The 26,849-nt window shown below is 35.8% G+C and overlaps 1 long non-coding RNA gene across 2 annotated transcripts; it reads right to left on the minus strand.

Annotated features, from left to right (window-relative positions):
* Nucleotides 1–61: 61 nt before the first annotated feature.
* LOC125938877 (uncharacterized) lies at nt 62–26,812 on the minus strand. Of its 2 annotated transcripts, XR_007462847.1 has the most exons (4): nt 26,722–26,812; nt 25,000–25,211; nt 891–1,035; nt 62–626 (listed from the first exon to the last, which is right to left on the minus strand). It is a non-coding gene; the product is annotated as an uncharacterized LOC125938877 (long non-coding RNA). The 2 variants fall into 2 exon arrangements; XR_007462846.1 differs by lacking the exons at nt 62–626; nt 891–1,035 and adding an exon at nt 11,890–12,082 and having other exon boundaries at nt 26,722–26,802.
* Nucleotides 26,813–26,849: the final 37 nt, after the last annotated feature.

Raw genomic sequence — 26,849 nt, forward strand, 5'->3', positions numbered from 1 at the left:
TGATGCAGCCGGACTGTAGTTTATTTACCACATTAAGAAAACGTTGTGAGAAAATCTCACCTTTACTTAATATTTATTTGAATTTGAGTTACGTAGAGGCTGAAGTGGTCGTTAATGATTTTGCCCTCGTCCATTAGTGGAATTTCTCACTTCTGGAGGATTGCTTTCTCTTTCTCGATGCTCATCCGTTCATCCACTTATTTCTAGTATTTAACACTTCTGCGTCTTTTCCTCCCCACTTACTTTCTCAGGCATTACTGCAGACCACTGCCTAGGACAAATTTTATTGGGATATTTCTATTTTGGGTACTTAACAGTTCACTGTAATAACGTGAACATGATAAGTGTCATATCACTTATCACGCATTTTAATTTCTTGTCCAATTAAGATGTTACAGGAAGCTTTCACATTCAAAAATTTTAATTGCATAAGACATATTGGTTATAAAAACTTAAAGGTAGCATTGATTTTGTTGAATGTTACGAGCTGTTCAGGAGACATTTGGAGCGTTTGATAATTAAGTGATGATGGCCAACTCCAGTGAATGTACAAAAAGTTCTAGTTCTTTTTATAGTGATTGGTCCCTGAAGATATTCTGGGAGAACAGTTTGGCCACAGAAATAACCTAAAATAGAAATAGGCATTGTCATTAATAATAAGACTCTTAAAAAATTTACAAAAATTAGATGTGTGAAGGTCAGGTAACACTTAGGAATCTGGAAGAACTGTGACCATTAACTGATAGGTAGCAAAAAGGAAGAAATGGAATTGGCTAAAAGTTTAGTTTGGACATGTTGAACTTGAAGTCTCAGAAATGTTACCTCTCAGCACTTGAAAATGAAGCTTCAAAACCAAGAGTTAATGAGATGCAAAATTCAAAGTAACTTACATTGCTGTTATAGTTGAAGATGTCAGCCAATAAACAAGAAATCAGTTCCAGAGATAAAGCATGTAGTTGGGATCAAAGAATTGCAATGCAGGCTACACAGATTTAAATAGAATCCCAAAGAGTGTTGAGATTTCAGGAGGTTGACCTAGGATTTTCATGGGAAAAAAAAAAAAAAAAAGGAAGATTGGGTAAATTGTTTTAAAAAGAAGAGTTCATTGGTGCTAGTAAGTAAGGCTAGATTTGCACCTCATTGGTTGGTCAGGTGAAGTGGTCACTAGACCAAGGTTCACTTCTATTAGTCTTTTCAAAAGGGACATTCTCTGGATCTTCTGCTTGCTGACTTCTTGAATGTTGACAGTTTGGCCCAGTTCAAGGTTTCAGGAAACGGGATGTGAAAGACAGTTCCTCTGAAATGGCTGCTCTGGCTCCATTTTAAAATGGTTCCACTTAAGTCATTTTAAGAAAGAGAGAGGATTGAGGTAGATATCCAAAGAGAAATGTTGCAGATTTATAAGAGTCCTTAATATGGATTCAAAAAATTTAACCCTGGAAAAATTATCAACTGGGGAAAAGCTATTTAGTTTTTAACTTCTCACTTTGATTGTTAATGTCATTTACATACCCCTCCTTCCAAGTTCTGCATTTTAAATTCTGCTTTCAGTGTAAGTTGTGAAAATATCTTTTATAAGGTCCTTGACTTCTCAGAATCTTAGAATCCTTGTTAGTAATATATCAACCTTAAAGAGTTGAGAAGATTAAATAATAACACATGGTCTTATAAATGATAGCACCATGTAAGCCTACTGTAGATAATCAATACAAGCTGGTTTACCCCCAAAATAAATTATCTTAAGGAATAATAACACATGGTCTTATAAATGATAGCACCATGTAAGCCTATTGTAGATAATCAATACAAGCTAGTTTGCCCCCCAAACTAGATTGTCTTAAGGATGAATAAAATCTGTGCATAGCTTACATTGTACAATGCAAGGAGTGAAAAGGTCTGTGAAAAATATTTTATGATTTTAATCCTAAAATAATTAAATTCTAAATGTAAACATGTTTAAATTTTTCAACCTATGTTCTGTAAGAATAAACCAGGAATAGATTAGAACAAAATAGCCTATAGGGGTCAGTATAAACTTAGAATTAGAAGAGACTCTATTCTGATTAAAGAAATGCTTTTGTCATTGAAGACAGATTTTGACTTTTTTTTTAAATTAAAAACCAAGGAATAATAAAGGTATAAAGGCTCTCCTAAATTGTTACCTTAATATTAAAATAGCCTGTGAAAAAAAAAATAAAAAAAATAAAATAAAATAGCCTGTGAACAATTTTCTTTCTACACAGATTTTTTCCCCCAAAAGTAAGCCAGTAATTCCCATGACAACCAGATATGTCTACACCAGTGGAGTAGATGAATACAAAGGTATAATATTTATTTCAGGCAGAACATACACAAATTTAGAGAAAAAAAGCAAATATTCATCATGCAAATAATGAAGTGGGTAGAGAAATCAAATATTTCTAGTGTTTAGTATACCAGTTTACAATTATGTAGAGTGACTACTTGAAGAGATGCTAATGGCATTTCTAAAACATTTTGCATCTCAGGGGCAATTAGCTAAAATATGTTAAGGATTTATTGACCTCTCATAAGAGTTGATAAAATATAATATCATACGTTGAAGAACTATTAAAATCAAGCATTCATTCACCAAAATATGTTATTATGCTGTAGAAAGGAGAAACCATTTCTATTTAGGCATTTATCAGATTTTTGAATTCTTATTAAATATGTTAAGGCAATGTCTAACACTTTCCAACAGAAATATAATATATGCCACATTTATAATTTAAAATTTTCTAGTAGCCACATTAAAAAGAAAAAGAGGCAGATAAAATTAATTTTAACAATACTTTAACAAATATTTAATTTAACCCAATATCATTCCAACATAACATTAATGTAAAAATTAATGAGATGCTTTACATTATTTTTCATGTTAAATTTTCTAAATCTGGTTTATATTATACATTTACAGCACATCTCAATTCAGACTAGCCACATTACAAGAGCTTGAGAGCCCCCAAATTGGACAATGCATATCTAAATGTTGAAGGAGAAGGGGCACCTGTGTGGCTCAGTCGGTTAAGCATCCAACTTCGGCTCAGGTCATGGTCTCATGGTCCATGAATTTGAGCCCCACATTGGGCTCTGTGCTGTTAGCTCAGAGCCTGGAGCCTGCTTCAGATTCTGGGTCTCCCTCTCTCTCTACCCCTCCCCTGCCTGTGCTCTGTCTCTCTCTCTCAATCTCTCAAAAATAAATAAACATTAAAAAAATTAAAGTAGTTTTTTAAATAAATAAATAAATAAATAAATAAATAAATAAATGTTAAGGGAGAAAACTGAAGCAATTATCCAGATGACCCAGTACAAGCAAAACTAACACACACACTTTTCTTTGTGTAAATTATTTAGATATTTCACGATAAAGTGGTTTTAAGCCTGTGCATTTACTTCAGGCATTAAATTGGTTTCATCTAATTTATTTTGTATAAAAATTAAATCTGAGAGAATTGTAAGAAAGATAAATGTTAAGGTCTTATAATTATATAGGCTATCATATTATTTTTTAAAATTTAATTTATTTTTTAAGTAGACTCCACAGCATGGAGCCCAACATGGAACTTGAACTCATGGCCCTGAGATAGAGACCCAAGCTGAGATCAAGAGTCAGACATTTAACTGATTGAGCCATCCATACTGCTATTTTATATTTTTAAACTTAGCCAGATATGATTTTCAAGTATTCCAAATAGCCCATAATTCCATTTTAGCCAATTTATCCTGATGTTTTAATTCACTTGAGCTTCTATGGCTTTAGCTTTCTCCCCTCTAGAATTAGTTGTAACAACAGGGTGCTCCCTGGAGGCTTTTGACATTTTAAGCAGCCTGAACTCTAGTGACCCCAGACAGGCTTGTGGACTCTCACCTAGTTGTCTACACCTCATTTTACTTCCTGTTGTCGGCCAATGAAAGACAAAACTGCAAGCTGCACAATAAAATGTGTTTCATTTATTTGGTATCTTAGGGATTGCAACTGGGAGACAGAGTTCAGCAAAATTGAAAGTGTAATCTGGAGAGACAAAGGAGGTTAGAGTTTTTAAAGAGGAAAGAGGGAATTTACATAAATTGCTTTGAATGAAATGTAATTGTTTCTAGTATTGCTACAGTTATACTACCATTAGTTACAGTTACTACTATATATGATTGCTTCCTAGGGTTAATGTTAGGCCGAAAGTCCTTTTATGTTCATTCTAACATGCAGCAGATTTCTTGACTTTTAGTTGAGTTCAGCAACAATTCAGAGTATTTGAGACAGGAGACATGCATAAGCCCCATTTCCTCAGTGTCCTCCTGGTTCCATTTTAAACAACCCTCTTAGCAATGCTTACTCCATTTTATTCTGTTATCACTGTATTCTCCATTACCTCATATAATACTCCTGCAAATTCTAACGTAAAGTGAATCTTTTTATTCTTTCTGCGGAGTGATTAAGAACTTTGGGTAATTTTCCTCCTCAGTTCTCACTCTGCTGAAGATTTGCTTTAATTTAATTTAATTTAATTTAATTTAATTTAATAATTTAATTTAATTTAATTCTAAAAAAAATTAGAACAAAAGTGTGGACATACTTCCATACTTTTCCTATCAAGTTTTACTCAACCCAGTAATACCTGGTAGGATCTTAATTTTTTCATAAAACATCCTAATATTTCCTAGTATTAAAGTATTTGTATCTGGAACCCATTCTACATTATGTGCAAAAATCCTAGGTTTAGCTGCTTGGTAGCATCCAGCTATGTCATTTATTGCATTATTTTCCCCAACTTTAATCAGAGTCTTGATATAGCTTGTCCTGGCTTCCACTAATTTGACCATATTGCTAATAAATCTGTCCTATTTCAGAAACAATCTTATCTTCCTTAAAGATTTAGTGTCAGAGGAAGCTACCTGCATGAACTATTGTCCATTGACATCTCCATTGACAACGGAATTTCTTGCCTCAGTTGGCCTAATTTACTTATATTGTATAGCAGAGTCCAGTCTTTCTGGGAATCATCCAGTTTTTTAAATCCTCTCAAGGGCTGTAGGGTTGAGAATAGAGCTCTCTCCACTTAGTTTCTATGCGATGGAAAAAGACCTTTCTAGCACCATTAATATAAATGCCATGCACATTTCCCCTTCCCAGCAATACTCATCTAGCAGTTTAGATGCTATAGAAGGGCACTCTTTAGTTAAATTTCGTGGTATGCTTTGATTCAGGCATGGTTAGACAGCACCACACTTCAGCAATCCCAAATGTTAGTCTTTAGTAAGACTAACATCTATGTGGGAGTTATGCTTTAAAAAGTAGCTCTCACATACAAATAGAGTCCAAAAGATGGACTTTTCCCATTAGATCTCTATACAGAAATAACCTTTGATTAAATAGAAGTACAGAGAAGTATTTAGAAACATGCTAGAATCTGGAGTAAGGATGCCTGTGCTTAACTGCTACGTCCACCTCAAATTAGCTGTGTAATCTTAAGTAAGTTTCGTTTTTTTGTGCTTCCGATTCCTCAACTTTAAGATGGGAAAGTAACAGTACCTTCTTCCTAATTTTGCAATGAGGATTAAATGAAAACAGGTGAATACACAGAATAGTGTTAGGCCCATGGTTAAGTGCTCGGTAAATATTAGCTACTACTTCTAGATAACAGGGATTTTTCTTCTCTTTTGTCTTTGTTTTCTTTAATACCTCTCCATAGTTTCTTGGGACACCTAGTGGTTCAGTCAGTTAAGGATCCCATTCTTGGTTTTGGCTCAGGTCTCATGAGTTCAAGCCCAATCTCAGGCTCTGTACTGTCAGCACAGAACCCACTTGGGATTCTCTATCTCTCTCTCTCTCTCTGTCCCTCCCCCACTTGTGCTTTCTCTGTCTCTCTCAAAATAAATAAATAAACTTAAAAAAACACCTCCCTATAGTTTCTTAATCTTTGAAACCCAGTGTCTAGCTCTCAAATGTTTCCATCTAATTTTCTCCTCAATAAAACAGAATAGTGTAAAGGCTTCCAGCCCCAGTAACTAAATAACTATAAGAAAAAAACAGACCCTTTTAATAATTCCTGTTAACTGTTAACCATAGAAATAAAACTTCCAGTTATTTTGTCAGCCAAAGATGGGTTTATTCAGGAATAGCAGAGAATTACAATCCAGGACAGGCAAGATACAGCAAAACCATAGGCAAGTATGGAAAACAAAGGAGAGAAATGCTCTTTTATAGAGGAAAGGCGGGAGTTGGGAGGCACTGTTATAAACTAAAAGTCTATTAGACTGAACTGGGAGTTTGAGCATAATGGCTTCTCATGGGCTGGGCTGGGCTGCTGCCAGAGGTAGAAGAATGTTCCTTCTTCTGTCTGGCACAGTCACGTAGTATGGACTTGTAAGGTCCTTCTCTTCCTGTTGGGTGTGTTATTGAGAACTGGTGCTGGGTGTAAGAGCTCCCCCTGCTGGCCTCCCAACTTCATTCTAAATGAGATGGGGCTTTTTAAATTATTAATTTTCACATAATTTATTAAAGTACAACTCTTATGCATTGTTTTCTTAAGAGAATATTTGTTTCTTTTTCAAATCTTACCAAATACCCATCTCAAGAGGAGGTAAGAATGGAGGTATTTAGAACGTATCCTGGAGGCAGAGCAGTTCTAGGATTGGTTGATATAAGCTTTTAAGCATGGTAATTTTGAGAGAAAGGAAGGGAAATTCTCTGCACCCTCCTCATGCCCCATCAAGCATCTCTTTTCCATATGGAGGAAAGCATTTCCCAGAAGCCCTCCCCACCTGCCATTAGACTCTTCTTCAGCCTCAAGATCAGAATTGTGTTATATGTCTTTGCTTAAAACAATTTTGGGGAAAGGGAATGGAAATACCATGATAAATTTACTCATCAGTGTTTTCACATGGAATCCTGAAGAGCATAGCCTTGGATCAAACATGAGCAAAATTAAAGTTCTGTTACCATGTTACCTCAAGTCTAAAAGCTGCTTCTTTCAGAGAGAACCCAAATAGATAGAATCATGAATGAAAGAGGAGAGATCACAACCAACACCACAGAACTACAAACAATTATCAGAGAGTACTATGAGAAATTATATTCCAACAAACTGGACAACCTGGAGGAAATGGACAAATTTAGACACCCATATACTACCAAAGCTCAAATGGGAAGAAACAGATAATTTGGATACAGCCATAATCAGTGAAGAAATTGAATCAGTTATCAAAAATCTCCCAACAAATAAGAGTCCTGGGCCAAATTGCTTACCAGGAGAATTCTACCAGACATTTAAAGCAGAGTTAATACCTATCCTTCAAAAAATAGAAACAGAAGGAAAGCTTCCAGACTCATTCTGTAAAGCCAGTATTATCCTGATTTCCCAAACCACTTAGAGACCCCACTAAAAAGAATTATAGGCCAATACCCTGATGAACATGGATGTGAAATTCTCAACAAGTTACTAGCAAATCAAATTCAACAATAAATTAAAAGAATCATTCACCATGATCAAGTGAGATTCATTCTTGGGCTGCAGGGCTGGTTCAATATTTGCAAATCAATCAATGTGATACATCACATTAATAGAAGAAAGGATAAGAACCACATGATCCTGTCAATAGATGCAGAAAAAGCATTTGACAAAATACAGCATCATTTCTTAATAAAAACCCTCCAGAAAGTTGAGATAGAAGGAACATACCTTAACATCATAAAAACCATATATGAAAAGCCCACAGCTAATATCATCCTCAATGGGGAAAAACTGAGAGCTTTCCCCTTGAGATCAGGAACACGACAGGGATGTCCACTCTCACCACTGTTGTTTAACATAGTGTTGGAAGCCCTAGCCTTAGGAATCAGACAACATAATGAAATAAAAGGCATCCAAATTGACAAAGAAGTCAACCTTTCGCTTTTTACAGATGACATGATACTCTACATAAAAAACCCAAAGACTCCACCAAAAAGCTGCTAGAACTGATACATGAATTCAGCAAAGTTGGAGGATACAAAATTAATGTACAGAAATTGGTTGTATTTCTATACACCAATAAAGAAGCAACAGAAAGAGAAATCAAGAAATCGATCCATTTACAATTGCACCAAGAACCATAAAATACCTAAGAATAAACCTAACCAAAGATATAAAAGGTAAGTATGCTGAAAACTATAGAAGCTTATGAAGGAAATTGAATAAGACACAAAGAAATAGAAAAACACCCCATACTCAATTAATTTTATTAATTTTTTTTCTTCCTCTAAAATAACAAAAAAAGAACAGGAAGAAATGACAGCCAGGTCCTTGACTGGTCAATGACAGGTCAAATGACAGATAGATATAAGCAAGGTGTCTGAACTAAAATTTAAAACCATGAATACTAGCTGGGGTTGAAAAAAGCATAGATTCCTTTCTGCAGAGATAAAAGAAGTTAAATCTAGTCAGAACAAAATTAAAAATGCTATAACCAAGATGCAGTCTCAAATGGATGCCACAATGGCAAGCCTGGACAAAGCAGAGCAGCGAATCATCTATATAGAAGGCAAAATTATGAAGAATAATGAAGCAGAAAAAAAGAAGGAAACAAAGGCAAAAGGAGGAATAACATCTGAATAAGAGGAGTCCCAGAAGATGAAGACAGAGAAACATGGGCAGAAGGTTTAGATGAGCTAATTACAGCAGAAAACTTTCCTAATCTGAGGAAGGGCATAGACATCAAAATCCAAGAAGCACAGCCTACTCCCATCAGATTCAACAAAAACTGACCATCCCCATGGTGTATCATAGTCAAATTAACAAAATACACAGACAAGGAAAGAATTATGAAATAAGCAAGGGAAAAAAAGTCCTTAACCAATAAGGGAACACAGATCAGGTTCGCAGCAGACCTATCCACAGAAACTTAGCAGGCCAGAAAGGATTAGCAGCATACATTCAACTTACTGAATAAGACAAATATGCAGCCAAGAATTCTTTATCTGGCAAAACTGTCATTCAAAATAGAAGGAAAGATAAACAGTTTCCCAGAGAAACAAAAACTAAAGGAGTTCATGATCACTAAGCTATCCATGAGTGGAGAAAAGATGATACAAACCAAAAAAGAACAAAAGCAAAAAAGACTAGAAAGGACCAGAGAACATCACCAGAAACACCAACTCTACAGGCAACACAATGGCACTAAAAACATACCTTTCAATACTCTAAATGTCAATGGACTAAACACTCCAACCAAAAGACATAGGGTATTAGAATGGATAAGAAAATGAGACCATATATTTGCTGCTTACAAGAGGCTCATTTTAGACCTAAAGACACCTCAGATGAAAGTAAGGGGAGGTAGAACAATCTATCATGCTAATGGTCATCAAAAGAAAGCTGCAGTAGCCATACTTATATCACACAAAACAGATTTTAAAATAAAAACTGTAACAAGAGATGAAGAAGGGCATTATATCATAATTAAGGGATCTATCCACCAAGAAGATCTAACAATTGCAATACTTATGCACCCAACGTGAACAACCAAATATATAAATCAATTAACCACAAACATAAAGTAAGTCATTCATAACAATACCATAATAGTAGGGGACTTCAACACCCTAGTTACAGCAATGGGCAGATAATCTAAGCAGAGAATCAACAAGGAAACAATGGTTTTAATAAAACACTGGACTGGATGGAGTTAACAGATATATTCAGAACATTTCATCCTAAAGCAGCAGAATGAACATTCTTCTCGAGTGCACATGGAACATTCTCCAGGATATATCACACACTGGGACACAAATCAGCCCTCAACAAGTACAAAAAGATCGAGATCATGCCATGCATATATTCAGACCACAACACTATGAAACTTGAAATGAAGCACAAGAAAAACTTTGGAAAGACAACAAATACTTGGAGACTAAAGAACATCCTACTAAAGAATGAATAGGTTAACCAAGAAGTTAGAGGAAATTAAAAAGTCATGGAAGCCAATGAAAATGACAACAACACAGTCCAAAACCATCTTTTTAAAGACACTTTTCCAAAGAGGACATCCAGATGGCTAACAGACATATGAAAAGATGCTCAACATCACTCATCATCAGGGAAACACGAATAGAAACCACAATGAGATACCACCTCACACTGGTCAGAGTGGCTAAAATTAACAACTCAGACAACAACAGATGTTGGTGAGGATGCAGAGAAAGAGGAACAGTTTTGCACTGCTGGTGGGAATGCAAACTGGTGCAGCCACTCTGGAAAACAGCATGAGGTTCCTCAAATATTAAAAATAGAACTACCCTACAACCCAGCAATTGTACCACTAGGTATTCATCCAAAGGATACAGGAGTGCTGTTTCAAATGGGCTCATGCACCCCAATGTTTATAGCAGCATTATTGACAGTAGCCAAAATATGGAAGGACCCCAAATGTCCATCAACTGATGATTGGATAAAGATGATGTGGTATGTACATACAATGGAATGTTACTCAGGGATCAAAAGCATGAAATCTTGCCATTTGCAACAATATGGATGGGACTAGAGTGTATTATGCTAAGCAAAATAAGGCAGTCAGAAAAAGATACAAAATAGATGGACATAAAGGAAGGGAAGCAAAAATAATATAAAAACGGGGAGAGAGACAAACCATAAGAGACTCTTAAATACAGAGAACAAACTGAGGGTTGCTGGAGGGGTGTTGGGTGGGAGGGTGGGCTAGGGGCATTAAGGAGGACACTTTTGGGGATGAGCACTGGGTGTTTTTCTTCTGCTGCCACAGCTTCCTATCTTCATATATGAACTTATTTTCATATAGATAACCTACCTCTGCTTTTCATACCCAAACTAGATCCAAAGAAACATTGTAACCATTGTCTAATATTGGTTTTCACCATTGCAAATAAGGAACTTAGTTTTTCACATCAAAGTGTGCCCTCTCCCAATGTGAAGTGGATTTTTCTGGTTCTTTTGGCAATCTACAGCCAAGGCATCCTCTCTTTGCTTCTTCTTGAATGTACTCCCCAACTCTTCTCTATTAATTTTTGTCAGTCTTTTCTCCAGTTTCACCTAGGATTTAGCTGTTCCCTGATTTTGCTTTGAAAATGGGATTGTATCTTGTTTTTCTTTCTCCTCATTCTATTTGGATGACTTCCAGGAATACAATAAGCAAAATGCCAACTTCTACTTCCATCTTGGAACTGGAAGTCCATTGTTGTGACTTGCATTTTATTTTATGCTTAAGTCACTCCACACTGCTTGGAGTTTACCCAACATGCCATGAACTTTCTTATCTTTTTGTCTTTTCTCCTATATGTATTTCTACCTGAAATATTCCCAGCACCATTTCTCGTAAATGCTTTTATCTAGCCAATTTATCAGCTAAAACTTAGGTGCAGCTCCTGCAAGAAATCTTCCTGACAGCTTCTTCTTTCCTTGGTTAATCCCTAACATTAGATATGATAATTTATCTACTCTTTATGAGGCCTGAGTAGTTTTGCATGTCTACATTTACCTTACTGCTACCTGCATTATTTATTGTTATTCTGTTGCGCTTTTATCTCCCAACCACACTAGGCTTCTTGGGAACAGTGACTGCATCTTTGGCAATTTTGTATCCTCAGGCTAGAAAAAACTGTTAGGTCTGTGATAAACAATCAATAAAGCTAATTTAATGAATAAATACACACATTATTTAGAAAGAACACTCAAATTATGTGATCAGTAACATAACATTCCTGAGGATAAAAGAATGCACTCATTTAGAATTTAGTTTTTAGAACATTTATAAATAATTATACGTATTGATATAACTATAAAATTTAGCAATTCAGCTCAGGAAACAGTTTTGTGTAAATAAGATTACAATAAGTGAATCCATTCATTTCTCAGAGATTTCCATAGAAAGTTTATTTTCCATTCAAGGGGAAATGTAATTTTTGTTGCTTCTAGTAACCCACACTAGCCCTGTGATCTGTCAGCAAGTAATGCTATTTCTGTGTTTTGCATCCTCACCAGTAATAATTATTGCAATTGCATCTTAGTTGACAATTCTCGGTCTGCCGTGTAAGAGAAACATTTTATTATTCTTTCTGCAATAAATAACAGGAAAAATTAGCCTTATCGTAATATAAAAATAAGTGTTACTTTCATGTAATCTAGTATCAGATATCTTAATATCAGGTTTAAGGGTATAATATTTCACTTTAACTTTTTGGAAATATATCTCTGACATTTAGGATAAACCTATCATATGTCTTTTTCAGTTTTGCATGAACAAAACCTCCCTGAACTTGGTTGTTTAGTTATTCTAAAAACCTTTTGGAAACAAAGACAGACACATGAAAAATCACATCACATAATATTTCTGTTTTTGTTTGTTTTGAAGAGAAGGTAGTACTAAATAGACTATATACTATAAAAAGTAAATATAAGGAGCACATTTTATTGTTCAACCAAATGGAAGATACATTAAAACAAATTAAATAAATGCTTATTGTTGGGAATAATCAAAATTATGTTGCATGATAATTATTTATAAAAGATAATTTCTAATATATCCACAGGCACTTTATTTGTGTATGGACAAATAGAAGGTAACTCTGTGGGTATTTAAAATTTTTTTTTTTTAACGTTTATTTATTTTTGAGACAGAGAGAGACAGAGCATGAACAGGGGAGGGTCAGCGAGAGGGAGACACAGAATCTGAAACAGGCTCCAGGCTCTGAGCTGTCAGCACAGAGCCCGACGCGGGGCTCGAACCCACGGACCGTGAGATCATGACCTGAGCCGAAGTCGGACGCCCAACCGACCAAGCCACCCAGGCGCCCCCTGTGGGTATTTTATATTATGTTTGATTAAGTATATTTAGTGCCTAAACAGGATTATCACTATATATGCTAGAGAATATGTTTTCTATCTTTAATTCCTAGAAAAAGATAGAGTTTTCAACAGAGAAATCAGTTAAGGTTTCTACTGTGACATAAAACTGATACCTTTATTAAACTGCTCCAACAGTTTCTTGTTATTTTTAAACAATGCCAGCTCTACTATCCTTCAAGTAACCATAGTTAAATAAACTCCTTAACCTGAAATTGTTTAAATATCTTTTGTATATGGTGTGGGTTCGTGTTCTTGGTACAATTCTGAGAGGGAGAGGAAGACAGTGGCAGATATCTCACTAAATTCCCATAAATGAATCAAATGGGAAATGTTAGAAATGGGATGCGATCATCAAGAATAAACAAAGGTCACCACATTTATCATGAATTCAAGTAATCATTCAACACTATAATAGTGTAAACTTAGAAAATTCTCACAGAGGTTTAAAACAAAATTTAAGGAAACTATGAGCACTTTGATAAAACTCTTCAATAGTAAGATGGCTAATAGTTTGGTATCCTTCATGTATATGTATTATCTTGCTTAGCCACAAGGAAATCTAGTGATGATTAAGAGTTCAGTATCTTTGGCAAATTGCTTAAACCATTTAGCCTTAGTTCTCTCATCTGTGAAACTGGGATAATTATAGTATCTACTTTTTTCCAATTTTATTGAGAAATAATTGACATACATCACTGCACAAGTTTAAAGCCTACAGCATGATGGTTTGATTTACATATATTGTGAAATCATTACCATAATAGGTTCAGCTAACACCCATCTTCCCATGTAGGTACAATATAAAGGAAAGAAAGAAGAAAAAGGAAAAAAAAAAATACTCCTTGTGATGACAGCTCTTAAAATTTACTCTCTTAACAACCTTCCTTTCTATCATACAGAGTGTCAGCTACCAGTCATCATGTTGTACATCACATCCCTTATACTTATTTATCTTATAGCTTAAAGTTTGCACGTTTTGACCAACTTGTTCCAATTCCTCCTCCCCCAACCCTTTGCCTGTGGTAACTGCAAGTCTGATCTCATAGAAACTCATATGAGTTTGGTGTGGTGCTTTTGTTGTTGTTGTTGTTTTTAGATTCTGCATGTAAGTAAGATCATACAGTATTTGTCTTTCTCTGTCTGACTTACGTCTCATAGCATAATGCCTTCCAGGTCTATCCATGTTTTGCAAATAGGATTTTTCTCATTTTTTCATGGCTACAGACCAAGAAATCTGAGGAATAGGGATTCAATAGTAGTGTTATTCTTGGTTTCCTTATCAAATATTAGTTGATCATATATGCTTGAGTTTTACTTATTTATTTTTTAAAGTTTATTTGTTTATTTTGAGAGAGAGAGAGTGGGGAGGGGCAGAGAGAGAGGGAGAGAAATAATCCCAAGCAGGGTCTGCCCTGTCAGCACAGAGCCCTATGTGGGGCTTGCACCCATGAACTGTGAGATTTAAGACCTGAGCCAAAACCAAGAGTCTGATGTTCAACTGACTGAGTCACCCAGGCACCCCTATGCTTGAGTTTTATTTATGGAGTCTTGGTTGTGTTCCATTGATCTATTTGTCTATTTTTATGCCATTACTATACTGCTTTAATTTCTTTTTTTTTTTTTTTAGTGTTTATTTTTGAGACAGAGACAGAGCATGAGTGGGGGAGGGGCAGAGAGAGAGGGAGACACAGAATCTGAAGCAGGCTTGAACTCACAAACTGCGAGATCACGACTTTAGCGAAGTTGGACGCTAAACCCACTGAGCGACCCGGGTGCCCCAAATTTCTATAGCTTTATAGTATAGCTTGAAATCAGGAAGTGTGATGCCTTCTGCTTTGTCATTCTTTCTCAGGATTTCTTTGGCTATTCAGGATCTTTTGTGGTTCCATATAAATTTTAGAAGTGTTTTTTTCTAATTCTGTAAAAAAAAAAATGCCATCAGAATCTTGATAGCTATTACATTGAGTCTATAGATGGCTTTTGGTAGGATTGACATTTTAACAATATTAATGCTTTCAATCCATGAACACAGGATAGTTTTCCACTTATTTGTGTTTTCTTCATTTTCTTTCATTATGTCTTATGGTTTTCAGAGTAGAGATCTTTCACCCCCTTGGTTAAATTTATTCCTAAGTATTTTATTGTTTTTGATGTTATTGTAATAGGATTGGTTTCTTTACTTCTTTTTTAGAAAATTTGTTGTTAGTATTTAGAAATTCTACTGAATTTTGTATGTTAATTTCATATCTTGCAACATCACTGAATTCACTGATAAGATCTAACAGGTTTTTGGTGTGTCTTCGGGATTTTCCATATATCAAATCATGTCATCTGCAAATAGAGGCAATTTTACTTCTTCCTTTCCAATTCTGATACATTCTATTTCTTTTTCATGCCTGATTACTGTAAGTAGGACTTCCAGTACTATGTTGAATATGAGTGGTAACTATGTTGAATATGAGTGGTAAGAATGGGCACCCTTGTCTTATTCCTAATCTAGAGGAAAAGTTTTCAACCTTTCACCACTGACTATGATTTTTGGTATGGGTTTGTCATATATGGCCATCATTATGTTGACATATGTTCCCTTTATGCCTAAATTGTTAAGTTTTTTTTTTTTTTTATCATGAATGGACATTGAATTTTGTCAAATGCTTTTTTTGTATCTATTGTGACACTTATATGATTCTTTTCTTTCATTCTGTCAGTGTGAGGTATCACAATGATTGGTTTGCATATGGTGAACCATCCTGTGTCCCAGGGATAAATCCCACCTGATCATGGTGAATGATCCTGTTAATGTGCGGGCACATTTGGTTTGTTAGCACTTTTTTTTTTTTTTTTTTTTTTTTAGAATTTTGAATCTATATTCCTCAGATTTCTTGGTCTGTAGTTTTCTAGTTGTATCTTTTTCTGGTTTTGGAATAAATATAATCCTGGCCTCATAAAATGAGTTGGGAGTGTTCCCTTCTCTTCAGTTTTTTGGGATTTTGAGGATTGGTGCTAATTTCTTATTAAATGGTAAAATTCACCAGTGAAGCCATCTGGTCCTGAACTTTTCTTCTTTAGATTTTTGATTACTAATCCAATCTCTTTACTAGTAATTGGTTTATTCAGATTTTCTATTTCTTCCTGATTCAGTCTTGATAAGTAAATAGCAAGTATTTCTGAGAAATTTTCCATTCTTTTTGATTGTCTAGTTTGTTGGTATATAGTTGTTAATAGTAGCCTCTTAGGATCCTTTATATTTTTGTGTTATTTGTTGTAATATTTAATTTCTCATTTGTAAGTGTATTGATTTGGGTCCTCTTTTTTTTTTTTTTTTTTTTTCTTGGTTAGTCTAGTTAAGGGTTTGTCAATTTTGTTTTTCTTTTCAAAGAACTAACTCTTAGTTTGGCTAATCTTTTCTATTTCTTTTCGGTTCTCTAATTTACTTCTATTCTAATCTTTATTATTTCATTTATTCTGCTAATTTTGGGCTTAGGTTGTTCTTTCTCAAGTTTCTTAAATATAGAGTTAGGTGACTTATTTGGGATACTTTTTGCTTCTTACTGTAGGCATCTTTTTCTATCAACTTCCCTCTTAGCACTACTTTCACTGCATCCCATAAGTTCTGAAATGTTGGTTTTTCATTTTCATTTGCCTCAAGAAACTTTTTTATCACCATTTTAATTTCTTCTTTGATCCATTGGTTGTTCAGGGGAGTGTTGTTTAATTTCCATATATTCATTAATTTTCCAGTTTTTCTTCTTGCTGTTAATTTCTAGTTTCATGCCATTGTAGTCAGATATGATACTTAATATGATTTCAGTCTTCTTGGATTTGCTAAGACTGGTTCTTTAACTTAATATATGGTCTATCCTAGAAAATATTCCATGTGCTCTTGAAAAAAATATGTATTCTGTTGTTGGGTAGAATGTTTGTATATGTCTGTTAGGTCCATTTGGTCTACAGTGTTCCAATCTTCAGTTTCCTTATTAATTCTGTCTGGATGATCTATCCATAGATGAGAGCAGGGCATTTAAATCCTCAATTATTATTATATTACCATTTATTTCTCCTTTGAATGGTCTGTTAGTTTTGTTTTATATATTTAGGTGCTCCAATATTGGGTACCCACATTTTTATAATTGTTATATCTTCTCAGTGGGTTGACTCCTTTATCATTATATAATGACCTTCTTTGTTTCTTTTTACCATATTTAGTTTAAACTCTATTTTGTCTGATGTAAGTATAGCTAACCCTGTTTTGTTGTTGTTACCACTTGCTTGGAATGAGTTTTTCTATCCCTTAACATTGAGTGTGTGTGTGTGTGTTTGTGTGTGTTTAATTGTTTTTTAATGTTTATTTTTGACAGAGAGAGAGAGATAGAGAGACAGAGAGAATGAGTGGGGAAGGGGCAGAGAGAGACAGAGACACAGAATCTAAAGCAGGCTCCAGGCTCCAAGCTGTCATCTCAGAGCCTGACATGGGGCTGGAACTCATGAACTGTGACGTCATGACCTGAGCCAAAATTGGATGCTTAAATGACTGAGCCATGCAGGTGCCTCCAGTCTGTGTGTTCTTAAAGCTAAAATAAGTCTCTTATATATAGCATATTGCCGGATCTTGGTTTTTTTTTTTGTTTAGTTTTGCTTTGTTTCATTTTTGTTGTTGTTGTTTTTGAATTTCCAACTTCATTTAAACTTCATTTAACTTATTTTTTAAATTTACATCCAAGTTAGTTAGCATATAGTGCAACAATGATTTCAGGAGTACGTTCCTTAATGCCCCTTATCCATTTAGCTCATCCCCCTCCCACGACCTCTCCAGTAACCCTCTGTTTGCTCTCCATATTTAAGAGTCTCTTATGTTTTTGTACCCCTCCCTGTTTTTATATTATTTTTGCTTCCCTTCCCCTGTATTCATCTGTTTTGTATCTTAAAGTCCTCATGAGTGAAGTCACATGATATTTGTCTTTCTCTGGCTGACTAATTTTGCTTAGCATAATACCCTCTAGTTCCATCCACGTAGCTGCAAATGGCAAGATTTCATTCTTTTTCATTGCTGAATAATACTCCATTGTATATATATACCATATCTTCTTTTTCCATTCATCTGTTGATGGACATTTGGGCTCTTTCCATATTTTGGCTACTGTCAATAGCACTGCTATAAACATTGGGGTGCATGTGCCCCTTCGAAACAGCATACCTGTATCCCTTGGATCAATACCTAGTAGTGCAGTTGCTGGGTCATAGGGTAGTTCTATTTTTAATTTTTTGAGGAACCTCCATATTGTTTTCCAGAGTGGCTGCACCAGTTTGCATTCCCACTAGCAGTGCAAGAGATCCTCTTTCTCCACATCCTTGCCAACATCCGTTGTTGCTGGAGTTGTTAATGTTAGCCATTCTGACAGGTGTGAGGTAGTATCTCATTATGGTTTTGATTTGTATTTCCCTGGTGATGAGTGATGTTGAGCATTTTTTCATGTGTCAGTTGGCTATCTGGGTGTCTTCTTTGGAGAAGTGTCTAGTCATGTCTTTTGCCCATTTCTTCACTGGATTGTTTGTTTTTTTGGGTGTTGAGTTTGATCAGTTCTTTATAGATTTTGGATTATACCCCTTTATCTGATATGTTGTTTGCAAATATCTTCTCCAATTCCATTGGTTGCCTTTTAGTTTTGCTGATTGTTTCCTTCACTGTGCAGAAGCTTTTTATTTTGATGAGGTCCCAATAGTTCATTCTTGCTTTTGTTTCCCTTGCCTCTGGAGACATGTTGAGTAAGAAGTTGCTGTGGCCAAGGTCAAAGAAGTTTTTGCCTGGTTTCTCTTCAAGGATTTTGATGGCTTCCTGTCTTACACTGAGGTCTTTGATCCACTTTGAGTTTATTTTTGTGTATGGTGTAAGAAAGTGGTTCAGGTTCATTTTTCTGCATGTCACCATCCAGTTTTTCCAGCACCACTTGCTAAAGAGACTGTCTTTATTCCATTGGATATTCTTTCCTGCTTTGTCAAAGATTAGTTGGCCACATGTTTGTGGGTCAATTTGTGGGTTCTCTATTCTGTTCCATTGATCTGAGTGTCTGTTCTTGTGCCAGTACCATACTGTCTTGATGATTACAGCTTTGTAATACAGCTTGAAGTCCATGTTGTTGTTTTTAAATCCACTCAGCCTACTATGTCTTTTGATTGGAGAATTTAACCCATTTACATTAAAGTACTTATTGATAGATAAAGACAATAGTAATTGTTATTTTGTTAATTTTTAAAGATTGTTTTCCAGTTGTTTTTGTAGATTTATTGTTTTTTATTTCCTATCCTATTGTCTTTTTTCATGTTTAGATGTCTTTGGTATCAGTATGCTATAAGTTCTTTATCATGTTCTTTGCTGTAATTGGTATAGGTTTTTTCCCTCCTGGTTACCAGGAGGCTTACATAAAACATATTAAATTTGTGGTACTATATGTTAACCTGATAACAACTTAACTTCAAAACCATCCCCAAACTTTACACTTTTGCTTCTTCTCTTCCTCACATTTTAGGCTATTTCTGTTACAATTTACATATTTTTTATACTGTGTAAATAATAACAAGATTGTTGTAGTTATGGTTATTTTTACTCTATTTGTTTATTTTTTTATTTATATTTGAGAGAGTGTGTGCATGTGCACGCATGAAAGCAAGGAGAAGAGAGGAGGAGGAGGAGGAGGAGAGAGAGAGAGAGAGAGAGAGAGAGAGTGCCCCATGCAGGTTCCATGCTCAGCACTGAGCCTGACACAGGGCCTGATCCCCCCAACCTTGGGATAATGACCTGAGCTGAAATCAAGAGCTGGGCACTCAACCGACTGACCCAGGGGCCCCTACTGTGTATTTTTAAACTAGAGTTGTAAGTATATTTTGTGCCACAACTACCAAATTACAGAATTTAATTTTGACTATATATTTAAGATTACCAGTGAGTTTAAGGTTATTTTTTTTTTAAATATTTTTATGATGTTAATTAGCATCTTTTTACTTCCACTTAAAGAACTGCCTTTAGCATTTCTTATAAGGCAGGTCTAGTGGTAATGAACTCCCTCAGCTTTTATTTGTGCTGGAAAGTTTATATCCCTCTTTAATTTCTGAAAGAAAGCTTTGCCAGGTGTAGTATTCTTGCTTGGGTTTATTTCTTTCAATATTTTGAATATGTCATCCTATTCTCTACTAGCCTGAAATGTTTCTGTTGAGAAATATCCACATATAGTATAATGGGATTTCCCTTATATGAAAATTCTCTCTTGTTGTTTTTAAAATTCTTTCTTTGTCTTTGACTTTTGACAATTTAATTATAATGTGTCTCAATGTGACTGTATTTGGGTTCTACTAATTTGGAGTCCTTTGGGCCTCATGGATCTGGATGTTTATTTCTGTTCCCATGTTTGGGAGTTTTTAGTCATTATTGTTTTAAATATACTTTCTGTGTCTTTCTTTTTCCCTTCTGGAATTCTCATTATGTGAATTGTTTCTTTTCATTATGTCCTACATGTCTCATAGATCTTCTTCACACGTTTTCTTAATTTTTAGGTTTTTTTGTTTGTTTCTCTGATGGGGTAATTTCTATTGTTCTATCTTCAGGTCACTGACTCTTTCTTCTGCATGGTCGAGTCTGCTTTTGAAACTTTCTACTGAATTTTTCAGTTCAATTATTGTATTTCTCAAGTCTAAGATTTCTGCTTTTTGGTTTTAATTTTTTTCTGATGGCTTCTGTTGCTTTGTTGAACTTCTTGTTTTCTTCGTGCATTGTTTTCCTAATTTCAGTTAGTTGTGTGTTATGTAGTGCACTAAAACTTCATTAAGAGGATTATTTGGAATTTTTTGTCTGACAGTTCATAGATCTCTATTTCTTTAAGATCAGTTATTAGAACTCAGTTTCCTTTAGTGGTTTACCTGTTTTTTTTGTTTTGTTTTGTTTTTCTTTTTTGTTTGGTTTGGTTTTGTTTTTTTTTTGTTTGTTTTTGGTGCTCCTTGATTCTTTACATTGCTATCTGTGCATTTCTAGATTTTATAGGTTTGTTTTGGCAGAGACAGATCTTCACAAGTTAGCTCAGTTTGGGTTTCTGGGAGTGTTGCCTGGTAATGTTCCTGGGAGGTAAGACCTGCTATTATGGTCTATTTAGGGGTGAGGTAACTATTTGAGCTCTGAGGTCAGGGATGTGACCAGTGTGCCACTGGCTGAGAACAGTTGGATAGGCTGGCTTGGTTCTCAAGTGAGGCTGCAGAATGGCCTCTACAGTTGCCTGGATTCTCTGGTCAGGCTTTCTAGATGGTTGGGACTGAGTTTTATATTCAGTAGTAGACAGCCCTTGCAGAGGGCAAGCAAGTAGCTGCCCTTGCAGAGCAGCAGGATCGGTCCCAGGGCCTGTACAGCTCTTTGCTTGGGGACTCAAATCAAGATTGCTCACTGTAGTTCTCTGGTCAGATGAGGCCACTGGTTTTGCTCTGTGGATGGGGAAAGTCACAGGTTATGCTCTCTGTTCAAGTGTTACTGTCAGCAGAGCTGTTGAATAAGATACATGGCTTCCCGAGTGTTCTGATTGGGTTCCTTGGTCAGGTAGGTTAAAGGGTGTATTCAGTAATGAATGGGACTATGAATTATTTTCCCTGCTTAGGTGCAGTTGAGAAAGAGCTTTAAAGCTGGTAAAGTTCTTTAGTGTCTTAACTCATGCTGACCCATGCCCCAAGTTCCCTGGCCAAACAGGCCCACTGTCTTTGCTCTGAAAACTATTGGCTCTATGTTTCTCTCGGCTCAAGCACTGGTGGGCCACACAGCTCCTAGGTGTTCTCACCAGCCCTTCTGGTCAGATGTGGCCAGAAGCCACAGTGGATGGGGCTATGCTCCAGCTCCCTTATCTGGGCAGGAAGGAGAGGGGCCACTTCAGGAAAATGTCAATTTTCCAAACAGGCTGTCTTTTTGGGAAAGGCTGGGAGCTGACCTCAGTCTTGGATATGAATTAACTGTCCTATCTGTGTGTAGCACAAAGACCTCTGTGCTCAGTATTGTGTTTGTTTTGGGGGCAATCAGCTCTACCCACCCATCTCTCTGCTCACTCTTCCATACATCTTTCAGGTGTTCCCCCAGCCCTTCTGGTGAGATATGGCCAAGAGACTCTCTCCATACCTCTCCAGAGCAGAGGGTGTGTCACTCAAGTTTTTGCCTGTGTATGGGCAAACCAAACTCTAGTGCCAGCAAAACTTCTTATTTGAGGATCCAAATCAGGCACATACACACCTCACTGAGTCCCCTGATCAGAGTGTACCCCTGACTTGGTTCTGAAGAACTCCTGGTTGGGATTAGTACTTGGGCACTACAGTATGAACTCAGGCTGCCAAGATCCCTGCACTGGTTGTTACAGGCCTATCTATCCTTCTCTGTCACAATCAGAGTCCCAGGGATTGAGCCCTGCAGATTCCCCTGCAATCCTCCTGGGGCGAGATCAGAGTAGAGGCTCCCACAAAGCAATCCACAACACTTGGGGAAAGCTGGTTGTCTCCTAGGTTCTCTTTTCCCACTGGAAGAACTGGAGGCTCACAAAAGATGTCTTCATGTGGTGCTGCACTGACCTGGGGTAGAGGTAATGTGGCCAACATGTAGCTACTTCTCTTACCCTTGTAATGCAGTCTGTCTTGGTCTCTGTGGTGCAAGAGTGCTTGAGCCTTACCTCCGTGTTCTAGGATTCCCTTAGTAGGGTCTTGTTTTTGAATATTAGTTGTTCTTGTGAGGAGAATGACCTATGGCACCACCTTAGTGATGTCACTCCAGTATCTACTTTATAGGGCTCTCAGGATGATTAAATGACATAATACATTTAAAATGTATAGTTGCACACAGTAAATGCTCAAAAGGTACTTTGTTATTTTTCTATTGCTGCTGTAGCAAATTAGCACAAACCCAGTGGCCTAAAGCAACACAAGTTTATTAGCTTACAATTTTGTGGGTCAGAAGTCCAAAATAGGTCTTTTGGGGCTAAAATCAAGGTGTTGGCAGGACTGTATTCTTTCTGGAAGTTCTGGAGAGAATCTATTTCTTTGCCTTTTCTAACTTTATAAGCTACTCACATTCTTTGGCTTATACAGCTGCTTATCACTTTGGCCTCTGCTTGTGTTGTCATTTCTCTTTCAGACTCTTCTGCCTCCCTCTTTATCTTATAAGGAGCCTTGTGATTACATTGAGCCCACTTGGATAATCCAGGCTAATTTCTCCATCTCCATGTCTTTATCTTTAATTATACCTTCAAAGTCCCTTTTGCCTTATGAGGTCACATATTCAGATTCTAGAAATTAGGATGTGTTGTTCTTCAGAGTGGCCATTATTCAGCTTAGCACAGTGCTCTGATTTTGGCAATAACTGTAGAGTTTGCAATTTTGTTTAAGGAATTTTTATTTTCCTTAATCTTTTTATAATTTTTGTCTGTGGAAAAAAACTTAATATTTTAAGAAAATTTTGCAACATTATTCAAAAATAAATTATATTTTTGAAAAGTATTTACATGAAAATTTTAATGAATAACATAGTTTATTTCCTTAAGCTTACCTCTGAAGAAGCATACTGCTACCACATTTATTTATTTACTTACTCAATTACTTATTTTAAAAAGTTGTTTTTTAATGTTTAATTCACTTTTTTGAAAGACAGAGAGAGAGAGAGAGAGAGACAGAGAGCAAGTGGGGGAGGGGCAGAGAGAGAGGGGACACAGATTCTGACCCAGGCTCCAGGCTCTGAGCTGTCAGCACAGAGCTGGATGCAGGGCCTGAACTGGTGAACCGTGAGATCATGACCTGAGTTGAAGTCAGACACTTAGCCAACTGAGCCAACCAGGCGCCCCTTAATTATTTATTTTTAATTCTTTTTAAGTTTACTTATTTATTTTGAGATAGACAGAGTGCTTGCAAGTGCATGTAGGGAAGGGGCAGAGAAGGAGAGAGAGAGTCCCAAGCAGGCTCCATGCTGTCAGGGCAGAGTAGGACACCAGGCTCAATCTCATGAACTATGAGATGATGACCTGAGCCAAAATCAAGAGTTCGACACTTAAGCGACTGAGCCACCAAGGTGCCCCACTGCTACCACATTTAAATAATGTGTGGTCTTCATCATGCCTCAAACACTACACTCAAAATTCAGCTGCATGAAACCTAAGTAACTTACTGTATATGCAAAATGAAAATATGCCTTTTACATAGTAGGTATTTTAAGATAATTATGATTTTAATTAATAAATTGTAGAGCTGCTGTGAAATTAATTTGACGGTTCCCTTTGGTTCTCTTTCCATGAATCATTCCTACTTGAATGCCCCACTACAGTGCAAATTCCCTAAGGCCATAGATTATTTTATATGCTTTGATGGTACGGGGTATCCTTTTCCACATAGTATACAGTAAATATTCTTAAATGAATGATTTTTAAGAGTGAATTTCATAGAAGGAGAAATAAGTGAAGGAGTTACATAAGGTCCCTTTTTACCGTTTTTGATCCTGAGATGAAAGTTTTTCTTTAGGAGACTCAAAATTTCTGAATAGTTTTCAAAATTACATTCTTGGAAATAATTTAAGATATTAAAATCTGGAAATCATATTTATTTTCCCCACACTAATTACTATTTTCTACAAAAAAAACACACAAATAATCATATTGACAGTGGTCAAGGAATAGCAATTACTAAATTTTATAACATTAACAAATCTAGAGAAAAGCAATCTATGATACTATCTATTGAGAAATCTCTTAGGATTTCCTTCCTACTTCATATCCCCTACCCACAAGTTCCAGTAAATAGAAGGGTTTTAATGCAAAACAAGATTAAGTTGAACTCTAGCTCAGAAAGCAAAACTTTGTTTTTGATTTTGATCTTCCTCTGTGATAGAAATAAATGTGGTACATTATGATACAATATCTTAACTAAACTTCCCACTTCTAATGAATGGGACCTGAAAACATTTGGTCTCTTTTATACATGAGTAGGTAGAATAAGTCACTATCCTGGAAACAAAACTTGAATCTATGACTTACATTAGAATTTAATTTAGAAAGCCAAAAATACAAGTTGTTACAAACTGTAGCATTTAGAAAGCCAGAAATACGACATGCTATGAATTCTAGCTAAGACATACCTTGCAACCTTGAAGAATGTAAAAACTTTTCCTCTTAGTTTTTAGAAATATCAAGCTAATTTAAAGGTTCGCAGCATTCAATTCATCCTCTATTCCAGATGGTATCAGACCTGATGTAGAAAATTGGAATTAAAGAGATGTGGAGAAGGAAGCAAGTCTTGCAGAAAGTATGATTGCTTTTAACAACAAAATCCATGAGATGCTTTCAGTCACTGAGGAAAGAAGCAGGAAAATAAATTGAACTGAAAGGATGAAGCTTGATTGTGAATATTATGTAAGTGAATAAAAAATAAAATACCTCACCTGTAGCGTGATTGCAAATAATTCCCTCATTACAGGCACATCTCTTTGTCATTTGTTATTCCTAAAACTGCCAGAGGATTTTTAATTTGGCATTTACTTACAAGTAAAAATAAGATTTTTCCAGTGCAATTACTCCCTTTTCCAAAAATGCCTACAGCCAACGTTAGCTGCAAATGGATTGATTTTTGATTCTTTAAGAGCTCTTCAGTGCTTCTTCAATAATACCCTCTTGTGGAGGCCCTAGTAGTGGAACAACGTCATAAATCCTAGTGACTTTCACAGCTTGACCTTCCTTTTGTATTTAAAGCCAGAATGTAGGTTTCATAAAAAGCAGGCATTGAAAGGCTTGAGAGATTTGTGTAGGCGTTATTTATGCGAACCAATAAATATGGTTGCTTTTATATAAATAAAACCAAAGTTTTGTCTGAGAAAGTAGAGCAGCTGACTCTTCTAAAAATAGGTTATTGATTCTGTATATATTTATGTTTAAATTAGTATTTCAGTTCCAAATAAGCATTTGATTCTATATAGATGTTTAAATTTTATCTTGAAACTACACACTAAAGCACTTGGGACTCAGGTCAGAATGTTTAAGATTAAGAATCCTGACTTATTTTATAAGGTTATTGATTATATCCTGGGGTAGAGGAGAAATATATGAAGTACAAAATAGCTTTACAGTTTAAAAGAGATTGTGTATATTGTCTCTGCAGTAGTAAGGTTTAGTCCTGCCCAAGGCAAGGTAATGGAGTACTTTAGAATAGATGCACTTTAAAAATCTTAGTTTTGACATAAATCATGGTTTTAAATTACTACCAGATTTGTCTTCTTCTTAATACTCTATCTAGGCAGTATTTGAATTATTAGAGGCATTTTTTTTTTTGTCCAGGGATGACTGATTTTTTTGTAATACATATTTACTTTAAAAAACATGAGTATCAATTTAAGAGATCTGACGCTTTTGCATGAATTCCATTTCAAAAGTAAAAGTCAACAAGAATATTTTAGTTGACTATTTACCCATTTTCCAAGTTAGTCTGTTGATTTCATATTCAATTTGAAGGCACAGAAATTTATTCCAGGATAGGAAAAGTAATCACCTAGTTGCTACATGACTCTTAACATCATCATCATAACCATCGTTAATAATAATAAATACTAATCCAATACCTGTACTGTATGCAAGCTGTTATTATAAGTATTTACATGTATTAATTTATTTCGTCCTTATCACAACTCCATAAGGAAAATATTATTTAGTATTCTATTTTACAGATGAGAAATCTGAATCCTGGAGAAATCATGTGACTTGCCTATGTTATGCCCAGAATTCGTGATCCCCAAATACCGCCAGGGAGCCGAGTCCAATATAAAAGCAAAAGAGCCTTTATTCGAGCTAGCTCCAGCTCAATCCCCTACCTGTACGGAGGCAGTGGTGAGATGCCAGGGAGAGAGAGTGAGTTTCAAAAGCACAAAGGTTTTATTGGGGTCTAGGGGCAGTTGGTGAGGTAATGGCTGTGGCCTCAGCTGATTGGCTGGGGAAGGGT

Source organism: Panthera uncia (assembly GCF_023721935.1).
Source record: "Panthera uncia isolate 11264 chromosome B2 unlocalized genomic scaffold, Puncia_PCG_1.0 HiC_scaffold_24, whole genome shotgun sequence".
NCBI classification, from domain to species: Eukaryota; Metazoa; Chordata; class Mammalia; order Carnivora; family Felidae; genus Panthera; species Panthera uncia.